Source organism: Mus musculus, chromosome 2, assembly GCF_000001635.26.
Source record: "Mus musculus strain C57BL/6J chromosome 2, GRCm38.p6 C57BL/6J".
NCBI classification, from domain to species: domain Eukaryota; kingdom Metazoa; phylum Chordata; class Mammalia; order Rodentia; family Muridae; genus Mus; species Mus musculus.
The window spans coordinates 30629559-30656602 of NC_000068.7; the positions used below are offsets into that span (position 1 = coordinate 30629559).

General features: G+C 52.2%; 2 long non-coding RNA genes across 10 annotated transcripts, besides 1 other annotated feature; one reads left to right on the forward strand and one right to left on the reverse strand.

Moving 5' to 3' along the window:
* 9330198N18Rik lies at window positions 1-26640 on the forward strand. 3 transcript variants are annotated; one of them, XR_003954017.1, is made up of 3 exons: window positions 1-187; window positions 11815-12707; window positions 25609-26640. It is a non-coding gene; the product is annotated as an RIKEN cDNA 9330198N18 gene (long non-coding RNA). The 3 variants fall into 3 exon arrangements; XR_003954018.1 differs by lacking the exon at window positions 25609-26640 and having other exon boundaries at window positions 11815-12046; window positions 12146-13905; XR_001783259.2 differs by lacking the exon at window positions 25609-26640 and having other exon boundaries at window positions 11815-13905.
* Window positions 16673-18905: an enhancer, noted in NCBI's record as "VISTA enhancer mm1612". NCBI's record gives its function as "enhancer in: midbrain (mesencephalon)[3/5] | eye[3/5]" and the evidence as "EXISTENCE:transgenic organism evidence [ECO:0001131][PMID:17130149]".
* On the reverse strand, window positions 17986-26375 carry Gm32316. Of its 7 annotated transcripts, none has more exons than XR_866104.3 (4): window positions 25044-26375; window positions 23060-23147; window positions 21984-22577; window positions 17986-18534 (listed from the first exon to the last, which is right to left on the reverse strand). It is a non-coding gene; the product is annotated as a predicted gene, 32316 (long non-coding RNA). The 7 variants fall into 7 exon arrangements; XR_374241.4 differs by lacking the exon at window positions 25044-26375 and adding an exon at window positions 24892-24909; XR_374240.4 differs by lacking the exon at window positions 25044-26375 and adding an exon at window positions 23489-23658.
* Window positions 26641-27044: the final 404 nt, after the last annotated feature.

Genomic DNA, 27044 nt, shown 5'->3' on the forward strand with positions numbered 1-27044 from the left:
ATGGTTACCCTCACCTGGGTTGGCTAGAGCTGCAGTAAGGAAGGACCACAGGCTGGCTGGCTTACAAAATAGAAACGCGTTTTCTCAGTTCCAGAGGACACAATTCTAAGAGGAGATGTTGGCAGAGCTGGCGTCTTCTAAGCCCTCTGTCCTTGGCAGATCGATATCTTCTTCCAGCATTCCCCTGGTACCCATCTCTCTTCTTCCCTTTCTATGTGAGTGTGTGTGTGTATGTGTGTGTGTGTGTGTGTGTGTGTGTTGTGTTGTTTGAGATAGAACCTAGGATTTTGTGCATGCTAGGTAGGCTGTTTACCAGTGAGCTGTACCCACAGCTCTGGGAGGAGGATGCCATCATCTCCCTATTGTAACTGGAGGCAGACATTATGATGTCTTTCCCTGCATCTCACCATGTGACCTTGGCTACCCAGTGGGCTCTCCCTCCCTCCCTGGTGGGCAACCCCACCTGACCCTCCTTAGCCTGTACCCAGCTCCTAGACACAAGACTAACTGACCTAACACAGCTCCGGCTGGAGCTACATGACGTCTGAAGGTTGGGCCTGAAAGGTTCACAGCATCTCTGCTGCATGGGATTGGTCGAGCCAGCATCTTGCAAGAGCATCCCCCTAAAGGGAGAGAGTCAGGAAGTGTGAACACTAATGACTGTGGTCAGGCAAAGCAGGACTGTCCAGGGGCCACGCCCATGCAACACTTTGTGGAAATGTTGATTTAAACTCAGGGCTGGGGGAGATGGCAGGCTGGGAAAGTGCTAGCTTTGCACTTTTTACTACACTTCTGTAAAAAGCCTGACATGAGGAATCACTTGTAATCCCGGTGCTGGGGAGGCAGGTGACAGGCAGCTCCTGACCAGACAGCCTAGTCAGCAAGTCTCAGGTCCCAGGGAGACCAGGGATCAAAACAAGTATCCAGATGTTAACATCTGGCCTCCATGTGCACCTGCACACTTGTGGGTGCCTAAACACACACACACACACACACACACACACACACACACACTCACACACACACACACTCACACACACACACACTTAGAACTGCTTCCAATCTTCAAAGTCAAGACAAGGGGCTGAAGAGATGGCTGAGCCCATAGAGCGTCAGCTTTTGAAGAGGACTAGAGTTTGGTTCTCAGCACCCAGGAGGGGCAGCTCCCTGGAACTCCAGCCCCAGGGGTTCAGCCACCTGCTTCTGGCCTCTGTGGGCACCAGCATATGTGCATACACACAAGGTTTTCTAAACATGGGAAATCAGTGCTGCTTTGATGATTTCCTACTGGGTGGGGGGAGCTTCCCTTTTCGGTTGCATATTTAATAGAAGTATCTAGGTGTAGACTCCTCTGGTTTGTCCCTTTGGGAGGAGACACTCCTATCACAACCCTAAGGACTGGATCCAGGGTGGCAAGCATGCCAGGCGGGTGTTCTACCAAGGAGCCACAGTCCCAGGCTCTGTGCAATTCATAAATCTGAGAAATGTTTTTCACCAATTCTGGAATGTTCTCAGACAACATCACATCAAATATGGTCTCTTTCTCCTTCCAGACCTTCTTCCAGACAGATCTTGGGCCTGACCCCTCTCTTTGTTTCACTTTTCCTACTTCCTATGTCATCACTAGCTCTGCAAGTCGTGTCCTGGGTGATTTCCTTAGCTCTGCCTTCCAGGTCACCAGAAGTTTCTTCAGCTGTGTCTTTCTTGTTTGTTTGTTTGTTTTTCGAGACAGGGTTTCTCTGTGCAGCCCTGGCTGTCCTGGAACTCACTTTGTAGACCAGGCTGGCCTCAAACTCAGAAATCTGCCTGCCTCTGCCTCCCAAGTGCTGGGATTAAAGGCATGCGCCACCACACCCCGCTTCTTCAGCTGTGTCTTATCCACCGATTCACCATTGACTGAGATTTTAACTCCAGTGACTATTTTTCTTTTTTGAAGATGTTTCTTCTTCCTAGTTCTTGGTGTCTTTTTTCCTCTTCTGGTTATTTTAAGTGATTTAAAGCAAAGCATGGTGGGTAGGGCTTATATGTAAATACTTGAGAAGCAGAAGCAGCAGGACCCAAGTTCAAGACTATCCTGTACAACATAGCAAAGTCCAGCCTCAGGAAATATATATTTATTTTGTATGTATGGTTTGTGTGTGTGTGTGTGTGTGTGTGTGTTAGAGAGGGGGAGGGGAGGCAGGTGTGTCTGTGGAGGTCAAAGGACAACATTGGGGATCAACCTTGGCCCTCCACCTTGGAAGAGTTGTGTCTTTTTGTTGTTTGTTGCTGTTCCAATGTCCCAAGAGTGCTGGGATTAAGTCTCATTCTGCCTCACCAGGGATTTGAACTCATATCCTCACGTTTGTGTAGCAAGTGCTGTATTCACTGAGCCCTCTTGTCAGCCCTTGCTGACAATATTTTTTAAAAATTTTAGTAGCCTCCTGCTTTGTGCCCTGGCCTGAGCTCTTGGGATGTGATCACCTCCTGCATGGTAGCTGCATGGTGGTTCAGTCAGTCACTGAATTGGTTGTTCAGTTGGCAGAAGGGCCTTGCAGCCTGAGTTTCTCCTTTCTGCCCTGTGTCAGAGTTTCCCTTGCCTTTTCTCTCTTTCCACTGAAAATGGTTGGCTGTGGTTGTTGCTGTTAGATTCTGCCCAAATTCCTTAGCGGGACTGTCAGCTTCAGCTCGGTGCCTGGGCTCCGATATACTCCAAAGGCATCATGCAAACCAGGAAGGAAAAAAGAGGTTGTAAATCAAACAATATGCAGACAGTGGTTCAATAACTGGGTGTGGGGGGGCAGACTTAGCCTCAGCAGCCCTTGCAAGGGGATGGATTGCAGGTAAAAACCTACATATAAAAGTAAAATTATAAAAGCACCGGGTGCTGATGAGACAAGAACAGGCTTTTTAATTATTCACGAAACTGCAACCAACCTGAAGTCTTGACTTCAAAATGCTAAACCTTACGCACGCTGGAGAACTAAGGAGCCTGTGAAGTAAGAGGCTGGCTAAGATAATATTTGCAAGCGCTGATCCAGGCTTGGTATCCCCAGTCTGCACGGTGCTTAGTATGAGACAGACTTAGAGTCCTCAGTCTCGAGGCTCAGTACCTCAGGCTGCAGCATGCTTACCAATGTCCTCAAGTGGATTAATACCGCTTAGAAGGGTTTCTTTGGCTTATACTTCTACATTGCTGTTCATATTTGAAGGAAATCAGATCAGAAACTGAAGGCAGGGTCTGGGAGGCAGGAGCTGATGCAGAGGCCATGGAGGGGGGCTGCTTACTGCTCCCTGTGGCTTGCTCAGCCCTCTTTTTGTTGTTGTTGTTGTTTGTTTGTTTGTTTGTTTGTTGTTGGTTTTGTTTTGTTTTGTTTTGTTTTGTTTTGTTTTGTTTTGAGACAGGGTTTCTCTGTATAGCCCTGGATGTCCTGGAACTCACTTTGTAGACCAGGCTGGCCTCGAACTCAGAAATCCCCCTGCCTCTGCCTCCCAAGTGCTGGGATTAAAGGTGTGCGCCACCAAGCCCAGTCCTCTTTCTTATAGAACCCAGGATCACCAGTCCAGGGATGGCACCACCCACAATGGTCTGGGCCCTCCGCTTTGATCACTAATTGAGAAAATGCCTTATAGCAAGATCTCATGGAGGCATTTTCTCAACTGGAAAAAATAAAAATCTCCATCAGAGAAGAAGGTCCTTCCTCTCTGATGACTCTAGCTTGTGTCAAATTGAGACAAATCCAGCCAGTTCAGAAATGAATCCATAATTCACTAAGCAAGAAAGACAGACCCAGAAGCCCGTGAGGGTCACACCCTTACACTAAGTGCAGTGAAAGACCCTGGGCCTGCACTCTGGCTCAGCAAAATGGCTCAGCCAGTGAAGGTGCCTGCCTCGAAGCCTAACGACCTGGGTTTGATCCCCGAAACTCAGAGTGCAAAGAAAGAATTGACTCCCGTACATTGTCCTATGACGGTCACATCATCGTAGCTGATGGGGGACGCTGTGGGTTAGCATGCAGTCCCCGAGTGTGACCTTACCTGGGAAAAAAGAGAATTTGCCAGTGTGACCTTAAGAAGTTGAGGGGGTGTGCCCCAGGACCCACTCCATGCTACATGGCGCTTGGCCACTGGGCTATGAGCTAATATTTTCTTTGTGGTGGTTTGCTATTTGTTCGTTTCTTTGTATTTAAAAACAGGGTCTTACAGAATCCAATCAAGCCCTGGACAATTTTGATCCCCCTGCCTCCATTCTCAAGTGCTGGGATTATGGACATGCGTGGATCTTCCAATCTGTTTTTCCTAATTTTTTATTTTGAAACAGTGTTTCACTACTTTACCCATGATGGTCCTGTGTCAGCCTCCTGCTGAAGCGTGTCAAATTAAGGTCTTGAGATAGACTCATCTGTGACTACACAGCTGGACCCTAAATTTGATGGCAAGTGTCCTTTTATTGTTTGTTTGGTTGGTTTGGTTTGGTTTTCATTATTTATTTATTTATTTATTTATTTATTTATTTATTTATTTATTGAGGCAGGGCCTCTCTGTGTAGCTCTGGCTGTCCTGAAACTTGCTATGTAGACCAGACTGGCCTCAAACCCACTGAGATCGACTTGCCTCTTCCTCCCAAGTGCTGGGATTAAAGTATGCCACCATGTCCAGCATCAACTGTTACTATAAGAGATGCACAGGCAGAAGACAGACAGACAGACAGACAGACAGACAGACAGACAGACAGACAGACAGAAGAGGCAATGTGACCACTAAGGCTGAGATAAAAATGGCCATAAGTCAGGAACTCAGGAACCACCAGCTGCTGAGAGATGCTGAAAATTTAAGGGAAGACCACAGTCCATGATTTTCAGAGGGTCCAGAGCCCTGACCACAGCTTGGCCTTGGGACTCTGCCCTCAGTGATGTGAATTCCCATTGTCCTAAGCGACCCTGATGTGGGCACTCATGGAGTGGCACATGGTGGCAGGGAAATTTGGCGGCCCAGGCTTGGTCATGCGCATTCTTTCCTCCTAGGACTTTCTCAGTGTGAATAACTGATGATTTGTAAAGGATCTATTGGCATGAGTGCTCGCTCACTTTCATCTTCTTGAAGGAAAAGCTGAACAGACAGTGTACGGAGAAACAAAAGACTATTCCGAAGCCACTACTCCACAATGATAGAGAAAAATAATAATGGTGGCCAGGGCTGGTGTAGGGTGTGATGTCCTCTCGCCCCCCAGGGATGGGCCCTTTGTCCCTTCCCTTAGGATCCTGGCCCTGTGGAGAGGTAGCCATGGGAAGTCAGTGCAGGGAGAGAAACAGGAGAGATCTCAGTGCAGGCCACCGGTACAAGGTCCCAGAGCTGAGAGACAGACAGAGAGCCCAATCCCAGGACGGGTGCCGTGCCTTCTCCATCCTACAGGACAATTCACTCTGTGGCCACCAGACACCACCATGATGGTGACAGGTCAGACACAGGGATGTGGTCACACAGCTTTACGAGACAAACAGAAATTGTGTGCATTCTATTTTTGTAAAACTAAAAAAAGAATAAAGAGCTTTGGGCGTGCAGAGAAAGGGGCTGCAAGGATTTACCGTACGTACGTGTTAACAGGGAGGCCACTGCGGGATGCAGCTTGCTTTCAGGTTTACTGTCTACCTTCTCTTGGGTGGCTTGTGTAATCCAAACAAAAACATGGAGAGACAAAAACAGCCAGTGCCTGCCAGGCCACACCCACCCCTGGGCTGGAGGTGCAGAGGGGACCTGGCATCTGCAGGCCATCCCCTCCACTCTCTCCACAAGGTGCTCTTATGTGCTCATTGAGTTTCCCACCCTCAAAGGAGTGCCTGAGGGAAAGGAAAGAAGCCCCCTGACCCAGGCCCAGAACCCCTCATCTGGGGCTGGGGTTTGGGGTGGGGGCTCCTCTCCCTTTCTAATCGTTTTTATTTTTTTATTAATTTTATTTATTCACTTTACAACTCAATATCAGCCCTTCCTCTCCACCCAGTTTCTCCAGCCTTGCCTGGGCTGACTAGAGAAGTGGAGGTTTGAGTGACAGTGGCACGGGGTGTGTCTGGGTCCGCCTGTTGGTGCGATATGCCCTTCTCGGTGGTCTTGCTAGAAGGGTGTCTATGGGGGCTGCAGTTGAGTGTGGTGATAGGCAGGTGCTAAGGCTTTGGAGGGCTGTGTGAAGGAGCATGGCTGCCAGATGCTGGCTATGGCCTTCCACCTTTGCCTGAAGTACAAGGCTGGACCTGGCCTCCTTTAAGAAGCAACTTATCTTATGTCACAGAGCTCAAAGGGAAAACTGAGGGATCACGCGCACGCGCACGCGCGTGCGCGTGCGTGTGTGTGTGTGTGTGTGTGTGTGTGTGTGTGAGAGAGAGAGAGAGAGAGACAGAGACAGAGACAGAGACAGAGAGACAGAGAGAGACAGAGAGAGAGAGAGAAAGAGAGAGACAGAGAGAGACAGAGACAGAGAGAAAGAGACAGAGAGAGACAGAGAGAGACAGAGAGAGAGAGAGACAGAGAGAGACAGAGAGAGACAGAGAGAGAGAAAGAGAGAGAGACAGACAGAGACAGGGAGAGAGACAGAGAGAGAGAGAGGACAATCCCCAATGTGTCGCCTGCCCTCCGGAATCCTCTATTGGCTTTAGGGTGCCTGACACGCATAGAGTAGACAGCCACGTGGCCCAGGGCTATCCACGACCCTGAGGACATGGCTCTGCCATACTCCCAGTCTGGTGATCTTTGTGTTGAATGGCTGAGCCTAGACACCATCCACTTTAACTTTGACTTGGGTGTTAGGCTCTCTACAGTGCCGGGAGGCAGGAACTCTGGGGTCTGTGCCAGCTGCCCCCATGCCCTCCCGTGTTGCTTCCTTCTGTTGCTTCCTTCTCACATCCCGTGCCCTGGAAAAGCTTCCTCAGGATGCCCTCTGAACTTTGTCACCCCAATTCTGCTGTTTCCTGCTTGATTTTCATTGGTAGATGAGCCCCAAGTGCGGGGGCAGGATGTCTCCTTCCTGCATCTGTGAAGGAAGAAGCCAAGACCAGACCCGTATCTTTTCTACTGTGTCATTCCTGGAACCCCAGAGGTCTGGCTGACAGCACTTCACCTCCAGACATGAAGTCCACCCCAATATTTACCCCAAAGGCTGGCCTTGGTGAGGCTTCTGAAGGCGAAGTTGTCTATGCTGAGTTTCTGGTGGGGCAGGCAGGTGCTGTATGTGTGGCCTGAGGCCACTGCTCTTCTCTCCCCAGTCCTGAGGTAGAAAACCTGGGCTGCAGCCTTGTAAAACAGGTCTACAAAGGGAAGCAGAAAGAACAAGGTAGCAAGATGGGAACCTCCCCAGCCCTGGGGCACTCTTCTTTAGTTCTCACCAAGGCCACCTGTGTCCTAGCTTCTGTGGGGTCTTGAGAGAGGCTTGGTGGGAAGCCGAAGCTCTCTGCTCTGTGTCTAGGTTGCTGGGGCCTGGCCAGGCTTTGCAGCCGATTTTGCAAGGCCCCAGCTGAGGGCCTTACAGTGGGCCTCTGCCTGTTTGAAAAAGCTGAGGCAGCCAGAACCTTGTCCAAAGCCATCAGGACCACAGAGCATAGGGATTTGTATGGGCCCTCCCTTCTCCTCCTTCCCCTCCCTCCTCCCCTCCCTTTGCCCTCCCCCTTCCTATGTCTTCCTCTTGTCTTCCTCCCACCCCTCCTCTCCATGCCTGTCAGTTTCCCTCACTACAGGCTGCTCACTTCACTTCTTGTTCCCTGGGTTGCCCTGATGCCTCTCAAGCCTGTCTGTACAGCCGGACACTCGCACACCCTCTCCTCTCAGCTCCCCACAGCTTTCCTGTCCCCACCGACTCCTCTCCCTTTCTAATCGTTTTTTATTTTTTTATTAATTTTATTTATTCACTTTACAACTCAATATCAGCCCTTCCTCTCCACCCAGTTCCACCTCACAGTTCTGCCCCTCATTTGCCTTAGAAGGGGATGCCTCCCCTCTAGGTGTTACCCACACACACACACCATTTCTAGATCTTGAAAACAACCTGGCTTGTGCTAAGCTGTATCTCCTCTGTGTACCTATTCTCCCTCCTTCCCTAGCCATAACCCAAGCCCAGAACTGACAAAGCCTGGTTGCTAGATGAACAGGAAACCCTATCTGTACATGTCCCAACCTTGGCTTAAGGAATTAAAACCCGATATGGCTAATCTACGTGCCTATATAATGTGCTGTGCCTTTTCTGGGTCCTGCCTCGAGGTCTTTGCACAGGTTCTGGTCTCTAAGGATCTCTATTTCTCACTACGTGACTTTGGATAAGTTGTCTAACTTCTCTGAGCTCCCAGCTCCCTGACTATAAAATGGGTCGTAATAGAGTGCTTGCGGGTCCAAGGTAGTGAGAGTACGAATCACATACTTGGCACTTAGGGCAGAGATGGGTCCCTCTCCTTACTCCTTCAGAAGCTGGGCCCCTCCTCTCCAGTCACCAGACCACATTGGCTGTGACCTTCTTCCCTGTCCCCGTAAGGACCGGCAGGTGAAGACTGAAGAGACAGGTCTGTAGACAGGTGAACAGGCTCCAGATTCTGTCCTTTATAGCCATATACACTGCCAGGCCTGCGCCTTAGGGTTCGAAGGACGTGACAGATGGCTGCCATCCTTCTAAGCAGCAGAAAGCTTTGGTGGAAGAACATGACAGCCAGCTGGTCCTTTGGATCCTGGGGCTTAGCAACTGTGTGAGGGAGGGTGATAAGACCACTTTCAGAACAGGGACAGAGCAGCTCACAAGTAGCCCTGGTCTCAGCTCCAACAACAGGTACTTGAGGCCCTATGATGAAAGACGTCCAAGGGTGAGAGAAAGACTTGCTAGCTCTCTCCCATAAACAAGCCCTGGCCACACAGAGTTGGTGTGACCTCCTTAGCCCTGCCTCAGGGTCCCCAGATTCCCTCACTGAATGTGAGCACCAGCTCCCAGAAGTCCCCCCCCCCCCGGTAGTGCTTCATGGAGGTCTCCGGTGCCCAGGATACTCAGTCTCTGGAGCCTGCACCCTGGCTGGGGAAACTTTGGCAATATAGCTGTTTTGTGTTACCCATGATTCTCTTGGTGATCCCAATAACTCAGTCACCCAGACCACCATGGCCATTGGAGGGAAAGCTGCCCCCCCACCCCAATCAGGAACACGTAATTGTCAGTGACTAAGTCCCCACTGATACCAAGGAAGACACTGGAGGAAGGGCAGAGTTATTCGGGGAAACTGGGCTTGGGAAAGGCAGTGTTTGATATTTACCAAAGAGTTAAGAAAGGCATTGACTCCTCCTGACTGGTGTGGGTTAGGTGGGATGCCAAGACCTTGAGACAGGAGGAGCATTGCCTAAGAGTCATTTTGGTTGAGTAAAAATCCCAGAGACAGAGGTGAGAGGTGAGTTACCCCCCCAAGGTTTTGTTTTTGTTTTTGTTTTGATTGTTTCTTTGTTTGTTTGTTTGGGGTCAGGTGGTCCCTAGAGGACCCCAAACTATACAGGCTGTTGTCTCTGCTGTTGGTTGCCTGCCAGAATTAGGTGCAAAGTCCCTAATGCTAAAGACACTACGCACTTTGATTGCAGGACATGGAGAAACTGAGATAGGATAGAGGTGGAAGCAACCTTCCGACTGGCTGGCTTCTGTACTGCTAGGAGGTGCTATTCAGGCTGATGAGGGAGGACTGTTGCCAATGAACCTGCTCTGTTATGGACCTTGCTTGACAGACTACGGATATGCTGAGCAAGATGTGTCAGCTGGTACAACAGTGGTGCCAGTTAAGATGCAACCAGTCACCCTCTGCTGAGATCTAAGGCTGCTCCACAGGAGGGAACTGATGTTTGGTACTTCTAGTTGGGGCGAAGACCTATGGCCCCAGCAGGTTGGCCCCAGCAGGTTGGCCCACCAACTATTTTATTAAATAGATGTGGCGGGCCTCCAAACATTTGTCTTCTAGGCATTTGTGCTTACCCCCTTGGGATACTGATTCTGTTAGTGTCAGTCATGGGGGGAAACTTCTCTTTTACTAGAGGCAAAGTAGAGTACGACCAGTAACAGGTCTGAAAGTGAGTGACTGTTGCTGCAGCATCCAGACACAAAGGGAAGAACACCCAACATCTCTCTCACCCCACTAGGCGCTCAGGGACAACCTTCTCTGCAGAGGGAGGTGGAAGGAAGGTCATAGCCAGAGGAAGGGGTGGCCGTGCTAGGAGAGGCTGCTCAGGGGTTGAGAAAAGCACCGACTGGTCTTGCAGAGACCTGTGCTCAGTTTTCAGCAGCCACATTGGGCAGCTCACAGCCCCTTTTAACTTCGGCTTCTGGGGGTCTGGTGCTTTCTACTGGGATCCACAAACATTGCACTGTGTGTGTGTGTGTGTGTGTGTGTGTGTGTGTGTGCATACATAAAAGCTTTTTAATCAAAAAAAAAAAATAGAAAGTAAGTAGTAAAAAGCAAACAGAAAGCAGCTGAGAAAGTTGCCAGCTCCATAAGGCCCCTCTCAAAGGCCATCCAGAGTAAACAGGTTTCTGAGGAAGCGAGCGCTTGTGAGTGGAGCTGCCTGCACGCTGTGGCTGAGGATGGAGCTTTTGTGAGTCACTTACAATCCCTTGACTTCAATCCCTTGTTCCTGTTGCAGTCACCCTAGAGGCAACCATGGGTCGATAAATAACCCCTCCCCTATTGTACGAGTCTGGTTCCTGTTGCTGTGATAAAACTTTGGGAAGGAAAACCCTTGGGAAGGAAAGGAGAGGGTTTGTGTTACAACTCACAGTCCATCTGTGAGGGCGCCAAGGCAGGGGCTGAAGCGGAGGTGCTGCTTACAGCTCTGCCCTCCATCCCCCCATCCTGGCTTGCTCATCTTGCTTTCTTACGCAGCACAAGCCTATTCGCCCAGCGGTGGGGGAGGGAGGGCACTGCCCACAATTCCCAGCACCGGTTCATGGCCATCTGTCATTCCAGTTCCAGGGGACCCAACTCCTTCTTCTAGCCTCTGAGAACACCAGCATGCATGTAGACAAAGCAACTAGGCACATAAAGTAATTTTTTAAAAGAAAAGAAAGAAAGAAAGAAAGAAAGAAAGAAAGAAAGAAAGAAAGAAAGAAAGAAAGAAGGAAAGGAATGTCCGACAGATTTGCCTACAGGCCAGTCCAATGGAGCCATGTTCTCCGCTGAGCTCTCCCCAGATGACCCCAGCTTAGGTTAAGGTGACAGGAAGATGAACAGCACATTTATGTCCTACAGATAGCCCCAACAAGCCTCTGGTTCTGTGAGCTAACCACCTCGGTGGGCTGGTTTCTTTGGCCATCATCAGTACTCTCTATCTTGTGCCTTCCCAGAAAAGTTGCATAACGCAATGAATCTCTTCCTCTTCCTCTTCCTCTTCCTCTTCCTCTTCCTCTTCCTCCTCCTAAGACAGGGTCTCTATTATATAGATAGCCTTGGCTGTCCTAGAACTTGCTGTGTAGACCAGGTTGGCCTCAAACTCACAGAGCTCTGCCTACCTCTGCCTCTTGAGAGCTGGGACTAAAGTTGTGTGCCATCATGCCTGTCACATATACATGCCTGTCACATATACATGCCTGTCACATATATTTCTTTGTATACTATCCAGTATGTAGGTGGATGCGTGCACACGCCACTGTGCGTGCACATACAGATGTCAGAGGGTCACCCTCTGGAGTCTGTCCTTCCATTGTAAGGTTCAAGGGATTAAAGTCAGGATGTCAGGCTTGCAGGGGAAGCATTTTCATCCCGCTGAACCATCTTGCAAGCCCCTCAAAACACTTTTAAGTGTCAAAAAACCCACCTTTTACTCAAAACTTCTCCTCTATTACAGCCATGTCATTCATATGGCCAACTCATCTGCTCCAGATTCTGTAGCATGCCCAAGGTGAAACAAACTAGATAAAACCTGTACTCCGGACAATGGAAGCTCCCTCATCTTGCGCCACACAAAATAGCCACTCCCCACCGTCTGGTGATGTCTGGAATCTGTGTGAAGTCTCACAAGAGATAGGAAATCTAATCTAGGAAGGAATTACAGGCACCTGCCACAGAACAACTCAGGGGTAAGAATGTGCTTCCGGCACGGTTTGGTCAAGAAGCTCACAGCTGTGGAGCACTGCCTGGGCTTCTCGTCCATTCCTTCCTCTCTCCCCTCCTCACAGTGTTGGCTGGGTGTGCCCACTTGGAGCTGCGATGGCTGCTGAGTCCCAACACTCCACTTCTTCACCACCCTGGAGGAGCCTGAAGCAGCTTTGGAGCTCTGAGGTAGACAAGCACACCTTCTCAGAGGTGCTTGGACATCCTATGCAGGAAGCTCTGAGGAGTCTTCCAGCCCGAGGCTACTGTCTACCTTTCCTCCAAGATTGAAACATTTCATCTTGCAGAGAAGGGGCTTACGCGAATGGTCAACTCAGAATGGCTTCAGGAAGTCCACGACCCTAACCAGGTTCTTGTAGCTCCTTCTTGCCAAGTCAAGCTGCTGAGAGCCCCTCTCAGACAGGACAAGCCGAAAAGAAGACCAGACCAGCTGCCTGGAAGGAGCAGACACCCGCTGACCGGCCTGGAAGAGGTTTAGCCCAACTGAGTCACCTGAAGAGAGTACTCATCATCCTGCTGAGCTGCCTGTCAGCCATGCAGTCCTTCCAGATTCCCAGCTCTGTGAGCTGTCACCCAGGCTGCGGTGGGCTTCGGTGAGGCAGCTGTCTTTGAGTCACTTCTGTTCCTGTAAGTAACCCCTCGGCCATATTCCTAAAGATAACCCCAGCTAAACTCATTGGTGCACCAAGTTGGACTTGGGGGTGTCCACACGTTGTCAAGAGCTTCCTCTCTGGGGTGAGTGGAAATGTAAATTGTGTCTCCCCGGGAAAAGCTTTGCCACACAACAGAGGCAGAAACAGAGTCAAGTAGAAAGATGGCCAGGAGGGAGGATTAGACCTCACAGTATCCCAGTGACTCTGACGACTAAGGCCACAGAGAATGGGATAAGGTGACAGCAGTGACCTGAGGGAGTTTAGGAGGCACTGGATGCACAGGGCACAGGATCTGTGCTCACAGATGCTGAATGGTCACAGCCTCTGAGTCCTAAGAGCTCTATGTACCCAATCACCATCCAGCCCTGGGACCAGAGTGTCTCCATTCCAAGCCAAGGCCAGGTGGCCCTGCTGGGAGCTGGGTGGTATGTCTCCCAACACACCCCCAAGTGTCTAAGAAAGGGAGGTGTTCCAGACAAGGCAAGCCCTTGTCTTTCCATCTCATCCGGGCTGTGTGTCTGGCCACCCAGCCATCCCTCTTCCTCTGGCAGGAAAGCCATTAAGCTGCAGACCCCCAAGCACCGGCTGCAGCCTCAGCACTAAATGCATTTGCACCCATTAGTGAGAAGCCCAGGCTGGCTAGCCGGGGCTAATGCACAGCTCACCCTCACCCCACTCCCTGGAGACAGCTGGCCAAAGCCCCACCCATGTGCTCTAAGAAAGGAACCTGGGGCCTCCAGGACCCACGTGGACAGGCTGGGCTGCAAGTCAGTCAGATTGCCTCTACTCTTAAGGGCTGCATTCCACGTGGGAGATGACACCTATTTGTCACAAGCATGAAGGCATCGGAGGGGACAGCTGTGACTGCCTGGGTGGCTGGTAGAAACTCCAGAAGCCCAGAGCCTTGTGTTATCATAGAGGAAAGAAGGCAACACACACACACACACACACACACACACACACACACACACGCACACATGCACACACGCACACTAGTGCCAGAGACTGACACTAGTGTGCTTCAAGTCACTCTCCAGATGTGTCTCTCTTGGCTGGACTGGCTGGCCAGTGAACCCCAGAGAGCTTTCTACGTGGGGGTCAGGGACACTGAACTGTCTCCCAAACTCTGTTATCTTTTGAAATGATGTTTTTTAAAAAGCCAGTCACCTCCACCTGAGCCTTGGGTTTTATGTAAAAAATGACTCTCGGTGATGCAGAGGTACAGACTACTCAGGCAAGCAGACAACAGCCTGTCCTCTGCTGTCAGCTCTCCCTGATGGAGGAGCCTGGTGACTCGCACATGTGAAACTCCAGCCGGAATCTTCTGCAGCTGTCCCTCAGCTACCCAGAGTCTTTGGAGAGGGGGCGTGAGAGCCACAGTGTCCCACCCTTGCCTTATAACACCTAAAAGAGATCAGTAAGTTCTTGGAGGGTTTTCCTTTTTGCCTCTGGCGAGGGTATCAACTCAGAATGGGTAAGAATGCCAGGGCTTAAGATGAACGTGGTGAGCCAGGCAGTGGTGGCACACGCCTTTAATCCTAGCACTTGCAGAGGCAGAGGCAGAGGCAGAGGCAGAGGCAGAGGCAGAGGCAGAGGCAGAGGCAGAGGCAGAGGCAGAGGCAGAGGCAGAGGCAGAGGCAGAGGCAGAGAGGCAGAGGCAGAGGCAGAGGCAGAGGCAGAGGCAGAGGCAGAGGCAGAGGCAGAGGCAGAGGCGCAGAGGCGCAGAGGCGCAGAGGCGCAGAGGCGCAGAGGCAGAGGCGCAGAGAGGCAGAGAGGCAGAGGCGCAGAGAGGCAGAGAGGCAGAGAGGCAGAGAGGCAGAGAGGCAGAGAGGCAGAGAGGCAGAGAGGCAGAGAGGCAGAGAGGCAGAGAGGCAGAGAGGCAGAGAGGCAGAGAGGCAGAGGCAGAGGCAGAGGCACAGAGGCACAGAGGCAGAGGCAGAGGCAGAGAGGCAGAGAGAGAGGCAGAGAGGCAGAGAGGCAGAGAGGCAGAGAGGCAGAGAGGCAGAGAGGCAGAGAGGCAGAGGCAGAGGCGCAGAGGCAGAGGCAGAGGCACAGAGGCAGAGAGGCAGAGGCAGAGGCAGAGAGGCAGAGAGAGAGGCAGAGAGGCAGAGAGGCAGAGAGGCAGAGGCAGAGGCGCAGAAGCAGAGAGGCAGAGGCAGAGAGGCAGAGGCAGAGAGGCAGAGAGGCAGAGAGGCAGAGAGGCAGAGAGGCGCAGAGGCAGAGGCAGAGGCAGAGGCAGAGGCAGAGGCAGAGGCAGAGGCAGAGGCAGAGGGATCTCTGAGTTTGAGGCCAGCCTGGTCTACATAGTAAGTTCCTAGATAGCCATGGCTACATAGCAAGACCCTGCCTCAAAAGGAGAATGATAAGGAACAAAAGAAAGATTGTTGTAGCTGGAGAGACTCCTCAGTGTACAAATGCTTACTGCCTAAGCAAGAGGCCAGACTTCACACCCAGTAGCCATGGAAAAGGCCCTTAGGAATAACTGGAGACAACTCCCAGCACTAGGGAGGGAGAGGCAGGCAGATCTCTGAGTTCCAGGTCAGATTGGTCTACAAAGTGAGCTCCAGGACAGCCAGGGCTACACAGAGAAAGCCTTGAAAAAGAAAGAAACAAACAAACACCCACAGAAATAAAAATAATGTGTTCAGGGTCACATACAGGAGGAGCAGGATCTGTGCTCAAGATGGCCACCAGGGACAGAGAGGGGCGGGCACAGTCAGGCCACATGGACTGCCGTGCTGCTCTTACTGACTATGTGTCCTCTGCTGAAGTGGGGATGGGGAATGAATCCCTTTCTCTCATGATTCTAGGGCCTCTGGGACACTTAGAGGCTCTTAGAGATTCATGAAGCCCTCCCAGAAGTGAGACCTCACCAGGCAAATGGTGTACTCTGGTGGTGCTCCCCAGAGTGCTCCCTACTGCAGCTGCGTTAGTTACACCAGGAGGGCACCAGCCTGGTGGAGGGCTCTGTCTGCAATGGGTGTGGAGACCCCTATTTCCTGTGACTTCTGCAGCCCAGCCAGCCCATTTCTTGTCCCTCTGCTTCTCCACCACACTGCTCAGGCTATGGCTCCCGCTTCAGAGCCTCTCCCACCCTTACATGGTTCAACATGGAGCCCATTCAGCTTCTGACTGCAGCCATGCCATCCCTCACAGCCTACCTCTCTCTGTCTGCCCTCTCAGATTATGTAACTGAGTCCCAAATGATCAGGAAAGTATGAGTATGAGCCTTCTAGAATCTTCCATATGCTCTCAGAACTAGACCTATGTCTACCACACACACAGCTCTGAGGACTGAGAAGTATATCTTTTGTTGTCAGAGTCTACATAGATCGGCCTGACCTAAAACTAGTGGCAACCCTCCGGCCTCAGCCTGCCCAGCGCTGGCATCATGGGTATGACACTTTGCCAGGCTCCCACCTCCCCATTCACAGTGCTCACACTCTCCCAAGCGTTTAACTACCTCCACTTTTGCCACTGTCCCCACCCATGAGCTGGCAGCAGCAGGACTCAGATTCTCATTTTGTTTGCTTCATCTTGAGATGACCTGGCTGTCTTGCCAGTCAGAGGGGGAAAAGACTTCTTCTATGGAGTCCACCCCAGAGCTCAGGCCTCCCTCCAAGTCCTGGACCCCTGGCTACAAGGGGGGTGTCTCACTCAACTCACCCCATTATCATGAGGCCAGTCTTCCCCTCCCCCACAAAACATGGCCTCTGCTGACAGCTGACACAGTCTCCTATCCCCACCCCCACCCCACCCCCACATCTCCATGCCCTCTCACTGCTTGCAAACCCATGTGTCTGGCCCCCACATCCCCTGCCCTGGACTCTGGCTGACACCCACAGAGGAATCCGCAGCTTTCTCTGTATGGTTAAAATGGAACCCACCTGAGGAGAGTGGGGCCTAGGAATCTGCATTCATATACGCTCTCTTCAGAGCAAGGGACTAGGCTCCAGAGGCCACAAATGCTGGGTGGGCTGCTGAGACCTCAGCTCTGCCTCCAGAGCTCCTGGAGGTTCCCGTCTCTGTCCTGTTGTAGCTACTGGCTGTAGGTTAGACCTTCAGCAAAGATTTGTCATCTCTGTGACTCAGGGTCTGTTCCCCTCTGCCTGCAACAAGGCTTTTCTTGTTTGATCTCTGGGAAGGAACTCTTGTTCATCCCTCAAAACCCAACCTGTGCTGGGCAGTGGTGGCGCACGCCTTTAATCCCAGCACTTGGGAGGCAGAGGCAGGTGGATTTCTGAGTTCGAGGCTCTACAAAGTGAGTTCCAGGACAACCAGAGCTATACAGAGAAACCTTGTCTCGAAAACCAGAAAACCAAACCAAACAAAAAAACCAACCTGGATGCAGTGGTGGCGCACACCTTTAATCCCAGCACTCTGGAGGCAGAGGCAGGTGGATCTCTTGTGAGTTTGAGGTCAACCTGATTTACATAGCCAGCTCCAGACCAGCCAAGGTGAGTTTGTCAAAAACAAGCAAACAAACAAACAAAAACCCAAAAGAGCAAAAAAACAAAAGCAAAAACCAACAAAACCAAAACAAAACAAACAAAAAAAGCAACAAAAAATAACACAACAAAACCCAAAACAAATAAATAAATAAAACAAAGCAAGGCATCTCACTCCCAAGCTCGCTAGCTCACGCCTGCCTAGCTGGAATGGTTTCTTCTGATCTCTTCCAGGCAATTCAGCATCAGAGGCAGACTTGGCTCTGGCCCAAGCCCTCCTCTTAACAAGGCCTAGGATCTTCCGTGCTGTGGGTACAGTGAGCACTGACCTTGCCTTCTTTGTGGGGCTGCCTTGGGGTGGAAACGAGACAGCCCAAGTGAAGTGCTCTATGGCAGCCTGCTGAACTGACCACTCTGCCTCCGAACCCTGGGATTCAGGGTGGGGTTTCTCCCAGGAGTACCAGTTTGGGGGTGGGCTCAGCCACTGCTGTCCCTTGCTCCTGGAAACTGTCCCTGAGTGTAATCAACACTGACTGTGCCAGAGGGAAAGGGCTGCCACCTGGTGTGAGAGGGGACATTAAGGTCCACTGTGGGAGCACGCTGGTGGGCTCTGCTGCTCTTCCCCTAGGGAGAGCTCAGTTCTGAAGAGAGCAGGGTGCCGCAAGGCAGGAGGCAGGGCCCCAGCTGCACACACAGCCCAGGCAGGATCTCTTGATGTCTGAGCTGCTCAGGAGAGGCGGAGACAGCGGTGCCTGGGAGATGGTCTCCATGGCAACCACTGCCACTCACTCCCCATCTCCTATGTAAATTAGTTACAATTTTATTAGTGTACAGAATTTCAGCAGGCCATATTCTGCCTTGGAAAGGAAAGGGGCTGGGGGAACAGAGACAAGTGTCGAGGGCTTTCTAGTCCCCAGAGAACTGCAACTCTGTGATGTGTCCGTACAGAGTGACGGTCACATGTCCTCATCTGTCTTCCAGCCAGCTCCCAGGGTTGGGGTCAGCCCATCCCCGGAGAGGAAGCAGAGTCCATTTCCCCATCACTGGCTTCTTGCAGCAGCCTGGGAGCCCCCACCCCGCACAGCTGAGGTCGTTAGCTGACCCACTAGTGCTGGGGTCAGCATGGGCAGATGCGCTTGCTTTCTCCTTTCTCTGCAGATCAGGGGTCAAGGTTCACAGGGCACTGGCGCACAGCAGCAGACAGGTGAGGGCTCACAGACTTTGGGCTTCTAGGAACAGCGCAGGTCCCCAGCTACAAGACTCCTGCATGGGGCCACTGCCCGTGGCGGCACATCCGACCTGGCAGCTGCAGGCAGATGTATGTGGCGGTGACACCAACGCATTCAGTCATACCTACAACACACGTGACACATTTTCCCCCAAAGAGAGAAGAAAGGCACAGAGTTATCTTTTTCCTGAGGCTGTTGTTAAAATTAGTCGCACCTCCTATGGCTCTCGCAACTCTGTGGCCCTGATCTTCCCTGCAGAGTTTGCTCTGGGGAACCCGGGGCCCCAGCAAGATGCCTGTCAACAGCCATACCAGTGCCCAGGAAGGGGCAGTATGGCATGGCACCTCAGGCGTGGATCTAGGTCAGGATAAGCCTTACAGCTGTGGTTCCCAAGCCAAAACAGAGAAGAGGCTGCCTGGCTGAGGGAACTGCTCAATAAAGCTTAGATGTTAGCACAGACTCCTGGAGGAGGGGGCGGGAGGATAGAGTGGGGAATGGATGAGAGGGGGAAGGGAGACTGTTGACTGGTGGATGGAAAGAGAGAAGGATAAATGAAGGAGAGAGGAGAGGATGGTGGGGAAGATAGAGGAGGGGTGAGAGTGGCAGCGAGGAGGGGTGGGAGTGGTGGGGAGGAGGGGTGGGAATGGTGGGAAGGAGTGGGAATGGTGGAGAGGAGGAGTAGGAATGGTAGGGAGGAGGGGTAGGAGTGGTGGGAAGGAGGAGTGGCAGTGGTGGGGAGGAGGGGTGAGGAGGAGGGATAGGAGTAGTGGGGAGGAGAGGTGGGAGTGGTGAGGAGGAGGGGTGGGAGTGGTGAGGAGGAAGGGTGGGAGTGGTAGGGAGGAGGAGTGGGAGTGATGGGGAGGAGTGGGAATGGTGGGGAGGAGGAGTAGGAATGGTAGGGAGGAGGGGTAGGAGTGGTGGGAAGGAGGAGTGGCAGTGGTGGGGAGGAGGGTGAGAGTGGTGAGGAGCAGGGGTGGGAGTAGTGGGGAGGAGGGCTGGGAGTAGTGGGGAGAAGGGGTGGGAGTGATGGGGAGGAGGGATGGGAGTAGTGGGGAGGAAGGGTGGGAGTGGTAAGGGAGGAGGAGTGGGAGTGATGGGGAGGAGTGGGAATGGTGGGGAGGAGGAGTAGGAATGGTAGGGAGGAGGGGTAGGAGGGGTGGGGAGGAGGGGTGAGAGTGGTGTGGAGGAGGGGTGAGAGTGGTAGGAAGGAGGAGTGGGAGTGATGGGGAGGAGGGTTAGAGAATGACAGCTTGATGTGTGGAACTGTAGACAGAAGGGTAGGCAAAGGAATGGGTGGAAAGATGAAGGGAGGGTGGCAGAGAAATCGGGAGGCTGGGTGGCAGAATGGACAGAAGAATGGGTAGAGGGTGGCTAGAAGACTGTCAATGTGGCCAGGCTTGTATGCTAAGGCAGAGGGTACAGAGCTCCGACTCCAGCTTTGCCAAAGCATCAGAGTCCGCTGAGCCTCAGCTCTCTGTATGGAGAAGGGCAAACAGGTAATGGCCCTGGCCTCTAGAATGCCTTTAAAATACCCAGGCCAGCCTGTGCACACAGTGAGGGCTTAATGCATGTTTACTCTTATGGGGACACACAGAGAGTATACTGGGTCTTCTCTTGGGGCTCTGAGTCAGCTGGGAAGGGTGACTAGTTTAGACTCAGGTTCAAGGAGGGGGAAGAGGGTAGGAGCAGGTAGGGCTCTGTCTATGGCCCCCAGTGGGCAGCTTTCGATGGCAAATCTGGGGGAAGAAGGAGGTCAGGGAAAACCAAGCCTTGGAGGGCTGGAGTCCAGGGAGAAGAGGATGAACAGCCTAAGGTCTGGCTCTGATAACTGTAGAGGAGACACAGTAAAAGCAAGAGATGCAGAGGGGTGGAGGCTGAGGCAGGAGCATTGCAGTTTAGAAGACCTGCTCTCACGCTGAACTCAGCTTTCCATGCGAAGGCTGGTTTCCAGTTGTGCGTCTCGCCTCCAGTTCTGGCGCAAGTTAGAGTTGGCCCCAGGTGGGCAAGGAGATGTCTCCCCTTGCCCCTGTGGTGCTAGCCTTTCACAGTAGGATGGGGTACCCACTGCTGGGGAGAAGTCTGGGTCTCAGGCCGTCTGGGAGAGCACGCGGAGGTGCTGGCCAAGGTCCTCTCAGGGCCTCATGTTTGCATGTGCGCATGCAGCCACCAGCCTGTGGCCTGAGGTGGCTGAACAGTCCCCAGTCAAAGGGCTGAAGGCTCCAGTGTTGTGGTAACAAGCCAGACCCTTCCAGTGCTCAGTCCCAGCTCTATGAGGAAGGGAAGGAACTCCCCGGATTCATGGGGCTTCATTTTCAGTCTAGGGCCATCTGTGAGAGAGGCCAGACACCTGCAGCTCTCCTCGAATGGACAAGAAGGCCACACAGTCACGGAGGTTCTGTGTCCCTAGCCCTCCAGCTGCCATGTTTTGTAGCCGGAAGGCCTAGCCTCCTGACAGACAAGGGAGGATGGGCCCGCCCACCCTGTTCCGTGGTGTGTCTTACTAATTATGCCACACACCGGAAAACTTAATTAACTCGATGCTTGGTGTGTAATTTCCACTAGTTTGGAAGTCAGGGGAAATCAAACAAACATCCACATGGTGCTGGCAGCCACGGTACCTCACTGAACACCACAGGCCTGGCTGTGGACCTGTCCTGAGGGGCTGTGAGGAGGCCTCTGCTCTCGTGCTCTCAAAAACTATTATACATATGCAGAGATATCCACCCCAACCCCACATCCATACACAAGTCCATACACATCTATTCCCATCTATATACACACAAATCCACTCACACACACACATACACATATATCACATACACTCATATACCTACACCACACATACACCCCTACATATACACCCAGCATATCCTGCATATAACTCAGATAATACACATATATTCAGCATGCACATAGTCACATATACCCCATACATATACATACACTCACATACATACTACACACAACACAAACAGAAACACACAATTGTGCCACTAGAACGTGTCAGGAAAAGCCAGAGCTTTGGAGACTATGTGGGACACTAGAATGCTGGCTCTGTCCTCGGTCCCTCCAGGGCCCCTCTCCCCACTCCTGCTGGGGCCACCCACTCTGCCCCATGTGTGAGGAGATCTCAGCAGCCATGTGTGTCCAGGAAGGAAACAGAGAAAAGCAGGACAGCAGAGGAACCCAGTCGGTCCAATGACTCCCCGATACCTCTCTGGGGTCTAAGTGGGTTCAAAACAAGGCAGCCAGGGACAGGAAGGGTGAGGTGTAGGCAGAGCTCGCCAGCCTTTATAGGAAGTCACCTTTTATACTGAAGAAGAAGCTGGGCCCACACTGTGAAGTCAGTGACCGAGACCCTGACAACCTTGCCCACAGGATTTGAAAAGAGGTTTATCTGCCATGGGTGATACCTCAGAAAGGTACCTGCCGTGGAGAGACTAAGGACAGACAGACGGTACCAGGGCATGTGGGGCAGCTCCAACAGGCAGCATAAGATCAGAGGCTGAGAATACCCCAGCAAGGGGACACCCAGATAGTGTGACAGTGTTCAGATCTCACCTGCCCACTTACCCATAGTGCTCCCTCTTCCTGCAGGCCATAGAAGGTTCCAGGTAACCACTGAGGGCTTGGAATGGAAACTCTGGGTGAAGGAAACACAGGATTGTGTGTGGAGAGGTTAGGTAGCTTGGCCAGGGTCACATGCTTTGGAAGGCCTGGCTGCCTCTGTTACATACAGAGACCACTCTGTCACTTTGGAGGCACAACGCTGGAGGCTAGGTGTATCTAGACCCATTTGCCTCTTGGGGCAGGAGGTCACCAGCCACCCCTGAGCCAGTGGGAGGGGTTCTTCTACATACCTGGGTGCTGCTGCTTCTGTGTCCCTTGCTATCTCTTGCCCAGCCTGGCTGACACCCTTCCCCAATCACCCGCCCAGCCTGGGGCCACCTGGCTGCAGGGTTTGAATCCTGCTTGAGGGACTGGAGACTCAGCTATAGCCCAGTCCTGGTTCCCCTCCAAGAGACCATGTTTCTGGATCCTGCTCACCATTCAGGTTTTAGGTTCAAAGCTACCTCCTTGTTGAAGCATCCCTGGCCCTGGCCATCATCATGGTGAGACCACATGGGCCAGGAACCTTCCTGTGAGTTCTTCCTTTGTCCAGGACCCCTGCAGGTCCAGAAAGAGGCTCAGAGGATATCATCAAATGACTTGAATCTATTCAGAAGGACAATTTGTCTCTCTGCCACATGCCAAGGACTAGCCAGGGACTTCTGATATAGCTCCATGGAACCCAGGCCCACCCTTAGGTGAGTGTGGGTGACACCCTCAGCATGCCTGGCAAAGGAGCCACCTACTCATCCTGGGACTCTGGCTCTCCATGGTGTGGGGGGGGGGGGCACCCAATGACTAAACCTCAGAATATTTGTGCCCCAGAAATTTCTCCCTCATCCCTATCTTTCTCTAGGCCCTCTTTACTCCCCACCCCCACCCCTCAACTCTGTCTCTCTCTCCCTCCCTCCCTTCTGCCCCTCTCCCCTCCCTGCCCTCCCTCTCCTCCAAGCTTGGGGGCCCTGCCCTTCATCTGGCTGCAGCTCTGAGATTTCTCCTCTGGTTGTTTCTCTTCTCCAGCTCCTTCCTCTCCACCTCACCCTGTCCCGGGGAGGGGCTGGCGGCCCGTGATTTGCAGTTCCCAGGGCGGTCGTCTCTGAGGCTGCACATCTGGATCCTTAGGACGCTCTGGAAATCAAGAGGCTGCCTGAGCGGGCAAAGTGCCCCCTCCCCCACCTCCCCTCCTTCCCACCCCAAGCCGGTATTTTTAGCTCTGCGGAGCATCAGTGTGCAGGGCCGGTGAAGCCTGGATGAGGTTTTATCTGTTGTGACAGCCCCAAGGGCAGTGGCAGGCAGAGAGGCTTTTTGCTTCTTGAGTTGGGGTGCTTCTCTTTCGGTGGAGCCCCCAAGGCAGGGTTGGTCTCAGCTGGAGGGGCCAGCTGTCTCTGTCCAGGCCCACTGGACCTCGTCCCCTCCTCTGTCCTGGCTTGGCCTTTGTCCCTGGAAGGCTCCTCGCTGGAGCTGCCTACCATGGTTGCCTAGATTCTCTCCCTTCTTTTGTCTTGGCTTTCTTTTCCAGGATTCCGCCCTCTCCATCCAAGCCTTCCCTTCTGTCAGCCTCTTTCCCTATTCTCTTGAAGTTAGCAGTGAGCACAGGACTTCTCTTCAGTCTGTCCCTCCTGCTCCCCAGTGGCCCCCCCACCCCTTCTGGTGTTCCTGCTTCCTGCCTCCTTTTGCCTCTGGCAGCCTCTGGGGAGCTCAGGACAAGGCAGGATGGGTAAAAACCCCTGAGCCTGGGCTTTCGAGCTTTATCTTCAGGGAGGACCCCTGGACATTTCCAGAGTTAGGACGGTCCAGCCTGGTCCCTATAACCGTAACTTTTATTCACCTGGTGTAATTGTCCTCTGAGCCTTACTGCCTCCATCTGCGAACCCAGGCCTAGACCTGGAAGCTTGTACTCTCTGTGCAATCCGACCTAAGCCTAGGATGTTTTCAACCTCTGAGACTTGCTGCTGAATAAGCTCACCTTTCCTAGTTCTTTCTGAGCTCTTGCTGGCTGGTTCAACTCAGCTCTTCAAACTCCTCCCCCAGCTGACTGATTCAATCTGGCTTCTCTCGGCTTCTCCTGAATTGCTCTGCTTGGCCTCAAACTATCTCTGGCAATTTGTTGTAGTTTTCTGGCTCCTTCTCATTCTCTGGATTGTTCTGTCTTCACCTGTGTCTAGCTCCTTCTTTCTCTCCAATCTGTCTCTCTATAACTGTCCCAGTAAAAGCTGCCTTTCTTTTCTCTGCACTGCCCCTCACTAGCTTCCCTCTCCTCTCTCTTCTCCTGAGAGTTGGGAAGATCCTATTCTGTCTAATCTTTCTCTGATTCCCATTTTTTTCTGCCACTCAATTAGATATCACTTTCAAACATGGGTGTTTCCTTCTACAAACTAACTTTACCTTCATTGTTTGGGGTTAAAGGCGTGTACAAAGGACTGAGCCACACCACAACTAGAATCAGGTTTGTTTGTTTGTTTTCCTAGTAAATATCACAATCTTGGGGTTCCCATTGTGATAAAATATCCTGCAACATAGTTCCCCCACTTCCAACTTTCAAGTCCTCAGCTCCCTGGGCAGGCCCCTCAGCAATGTCCACTCTGGCTGTTTACCATCCATGTGTCTCCCTGGACCTTAGCTGGTCTGCATCGCCAGATCACCCGTCTATTCTTATAGACTGTGAGCCTTGAAGAAACCACAACTTTGCCTCCTGAAGCGAAGAGGAGTTTCTGGCAAGAGTCTGTGCTCATAAATATGGATGGGACATAGAAAAGAGTGAACGCTACTGCTGCCACCACCGTTAGTGCTCCCGGAAGCTGAAGGAAGGTGGCGGTGGCAGCGGGACCTAAAGCAATTGTATTTAATAAGCAAAAAACAACTGCCGCCTAACCTGGCCTGTCTTCTGCCAAAGAGCAAAGACCAGGGGCTTCTGCTGCTATGGTTACCAAGCACAGCTGTGCCAAAGAAAGGCAAGGCCAGCCAGGCATAGGAGATGTGGTGATGGAGCCCAATGGAGTCCATCAAAAGCAAAGATGACTTCACCTTGTCTCCACTGAGCCCAGATGTAAACGCAGGAGGGAAGTACGGTCAATCAAATGGTCCATTTTCCCTTTGCACTTCTGGAGGACCAGGCTGGCAGATCACCAGGCTCTACCCTCAGGGTAGCTGCTGGCAGCTGGGAGGAGCCAAGGACAGGCACTGCAGTGTGTAAAAACAGCAAGGGATCACACGTGACCATGACCAACCAGAGGAGGCAGGTAGGAGGGAGGGATGGGAAGGTGGCCGTGTTACCACCCTCCTCCCTCTCCTCTGCCCTGACTCCCTGCCACCTGGCCTGACCAGCGCCAACTTCTGCCCTCTGCAGCCTGGACAAGAGTCCATACAAGCAGGTTTCAACCCGAGGCCAGGAGAGCAGAGGCTGCCAGGAGCCTTACAGCTGGCAAGTGAGCTCTGAGGAGAAGGCATGGCCCCACCCTTACCCTTCAGTACAGTCTCGCTGACCTCCAGAGAGCTGTGGGCATCGACCACTGCACCCCACATAGCATTTGTAGGAACTTGGGGTCCACAGCCAAGACAATCTGCAAATCCCTGTGGCTCTCATCCTCAGGGCCTCAAGGATCCAATATCGCTGAACTGGCAAGAATGGTGGCCCTGTGGAGGACCCAGTCCTGACGCTGGCACTTCAGGAGCCTTATTTGGAAGTAAGTCTTTCCAGAGTTAAAATGAGTCACTCTGGTAGGTCCCAACCAAGACCACTGTCCTCATACATATGGGAGTATTGGACACAGGGGTGGACCTTCCCAAAGGGAGGAGGTGGTGAAGACACAAGCAACAGGCAGCCCTGTCCATGTAGATGGAGGACATCATCGAGAGCTAGAGCAAGGAGCAAGGCCTGGGACCATCCTGCTGGGGCCTCCACTTGGTCATGGTTTCTAGAATTAGCTCTAGAAAACTAAAATAACCACGCAAGCATTACCATCACCGTCGCAAACACCTTCATTAATATCACCACCACAACACCCACCGCCACCAGGACACCAGCATTCACACCACCATCACTCACCACCATCATCACCATCATAGCTGTCACCCCACCATCACTGCCCACCACTATCATCATCATCACAACCATCATGATCACCACCACCACCATCACCATGCGGCCATCAGCCCATCCCCACACCCCACCACCATCTCCGGATTGGTGTTAGGCTTTGTGGATTTAACAGCACACATGTCCTCGCAGCTCTGGAGGCTGGACATGGGCAATGGGTGTCAGGAGAGCTGTGCTCCCTCTTCAGGCTTTGGAGAGGGGCTTTCTTTGCTGCCTCTGGTATGTGAGGGCTTCGGGTGCTCAGTGGCTTGTGGCTCTGTGTCACTTCCCTCTCTGCCTGAGTCTGAATTTGCTCTTGTTCCCCCATGTATTTATTTTTTGTGTGCACACATCACAGCGCTTGTGGACGTGTGCAGAAGTCAGATGGCAGTCTGTGGGAGTCATCTCTCCCTTTCTGCCATGTGTGTCCCAGGTGAAACATGGCTTGCCAGTCTTGGTGGCCAGCTACCTCACCTACTGAGTCATCTCACTGGCCCATCTCCTTTCATCTGACATTGATTTTATTTTATGTGTGAGTGTTTTCCTTGTATGCATGTGTGTGTGTGTGTGTGTGTGTGTGGTGCCCAGAGAGCTCAGAAGAGGGTATCAGATACCCTGAGACTGGACTTAACAGCAGGTTGTGAATCTCCAAGGCGGGGCTGGGACTCACATCCTGGTGCTGTGCATGAACAGCCAGTGCTCTAAACTGCTGAGCCATCTCCAGCCAGCATCCCGTTTCTTACAAAGACATTTGCGATGGCATTTAGGCCCCACCTGGCTAATTCAGGATGCTCCAGAACCTTAAATAGGTCTGCAAAGACTCTTTTTACCAAATGAGGCCATGTTTGAAGCCTTCTGAGATTAACACAGACATCCCTTTGGGGGCACATGCAGCTCATGACAGCAAGGCTGAGGGACACGCAGCGCAGAAACTTTTCCTGTACCCTGTT